Here is a 2477-nt window from a genome sequence, read left to right as displayed (position 1 = left end):
GGTGAGAATGGGGCAAATTAACAAGGCAGGAAACAACAAATGTTGGAGGGGATGCGGAGAAAAGGGAACCCTCTTACACTGTTGGTGGGAATGTGAACTGGTGCAGCCACTCTGGAAAACTGTGTGGAGGTTCCTCAAAGAGTTAAAAATAGACCTGCCCTACGACCCAGCAATTGCACTGTTGGGGATTTACCCCAAAGATACAGATGCAGTGAAACGCCGGGACACCTGCACCCCGATGTTTATAGCAGCAATGGCCACGATAGCCAAACTGTGGAAGGAGCCTCGGTGTCCAACGAAAGATGAATGGATAAAGAAGTTGTGGTTTATGTATACAATGGAATATTACTCAGCTATTAGAAATGACAAATACCCACCATTTGCTTCAACGTGGATGGAACTGGGGGGTATTATGCTGTGTGAAGTAAGTCAGTCGGAGGACAAACATTATATGTTCTCATTCATTTGGGGAATATAAATAATAGTGAAAGGGAATATAAGGGAAGGGAGAAGAAATGTGTGGGAAATATCAGAAAGGGAGACAGAACGTAAAGACTGCTAACTCTGGGAAACGAACTAGGGGTGGTAGAAGGGGAAGAGGGCGGGGGGTGGGAGTGAATGGGTGATGAGCACTGGGGGTTATTCTGTATGTTAGTAAATTGAACACAATAAAAAATAAATTTAAAAAAAATAAAAAAATAATAATAAAAAATCTGCAGTTAACAGTGTATCAATATTAGTTTCTTAGTTTTGATAAACGTATCATAGTTATGTAAGATATTAACACTGCAGGAAGCCAGGTGAAGGTTTTACAGGATTTGTGATACTCCTGTAAATACAAAATTATTTCAAAATAAAAAATAAAAAAAAAACTATTTCCATAGGCTACTATTTATGCAAATCAGTTATTTAAAAATACCATGAAGCATAATATAAAAAGTACACTGCAAACGCTTGTAAGACTTTCTAACGATTTTCAATACATCAAAACAACCCATTATCATAAAACTCCTATGAACTTACAAAAACATATTGTTTTACAATAATTAACAGATCCATTTTTGTTTTATTAAGGATCCTTATAAAGATTTCAATTGAAAAAAAGGTCTGAAACTAAAAAGGTTTGACCAACGAAATTATTTATGCCACCCAATGATGACCGAGATAAATAGGACTGTTGACTTAAAAAGATTTGAGGTTATATGTACTTTGATAAGACTTAATTGGGCAAAAATGTGAATAATGTGATAATATCTAATAATAGATATCAGTTAAGACTAAAAGTATTCAAAAACAGAGTATTTCAGTAAAACCAGTTTGGAAGATTAAGGAAGAAAAAGAGCTTGCTGGCTTTCTGAGCAAGTAGGATACCTGAAGTATTTTAGAGGACGATGCAAATGTTTTATCTCCATATTACACCATATCAGAGATAGCACCTTACCTTTACCAAGTCACTATCTTTATTATGGAGATTTCCTTGCAATACAAAAATTGAACCACAGTTGGACAAAGGAAAAAAGTAAACAAGCACTCAAAGGAAGGAGAGTGGGATGCCTGGGTGGCTCAGCAGTTGAGCGTCTGCCTTCGGCTCAGGGCGTGATCCTGGAGTCCCACGTTGGGCTCCTGCATGGAGCCTGCTTCTCCCTCTGCCCGTGTCTCTGCCTTTCTCTCTCTGTCTCTCATGAATCAATAAATAAAATCTTAAGAGGGAGAAGCAGGCTCCATGCAGGGAGCCCGACATGGGACTCGATCCCGGGTCTCCGGGATCACGCCTGGGCTGAAGGCAGGCGGCAAACCGCTGAGCCACCCAGGGATCCCAATAAATAAAATCTTAAAACAAAGCCAAACAAAGTAAGTAGAGTATTCTTGAATGATGAGGAGAGGAAAAAAAAACAGACTCCTTAGAGGCAGGGTTAGCCACTGCATTATGCGCAGAATGGAAAGAACAGTGACAAGATGCAAAATACAAAGAGAATGTCCTAATGGGCATTCTGGTCCTACTCCTTGACTGTCCCACAGTAGAATAAATTTGATCTTTCTGAGCTCCTACACCCAGATCTACACATTCATGTCATACAACAAAGAGATCCCTTTAAAGGCTAATATTGTACCATGCAATCTATTCTTGAATCCTTAGTATGAAATAATTTTGGTATCAGTTTATTAAAACAATCAGGAAACAAAGTATTAGCATGTTTCCTGCCACACAGTAAGTGCTTCATAAATATTAGCCATTAGCAGATAAGAAACTTGGGAAGAGGGGAGGAGAAGGAAAACAAAAAGAACAGAAGAGAAAGGGAAGGTATGTCTAGCCTGCAGTATTTTTTAGTCCTAGTTCACACTATTACAACACATTTAATGCCTTCCTCATTAGGATGAACCAAAAATACTCTTATCATATTGTAGGAGATAATTCTTCATTTCCAGAATCCTCAAAGAAAATACTATCATCTTTTGATAAGAAGCAAGAAAAACAG

The sequence above is a fragment of the Canis aureus genome, chromosome 35 (assembly GCF_053574225.1).
Source record: "Canis aureus isolate CA01 chromosome 35, VMU_Caureus_v.1.0, whole genome shotgun sequence".
NCBI classification, from domain to species: domain Eukaryota; kingdom Metazoa; phylum Chordata; class Mammalia; order Carnivora; family Canidae; genus Canis; species Canis aureus.
This window is presented reverse-complemented; position numbering follows the sequence as displayed.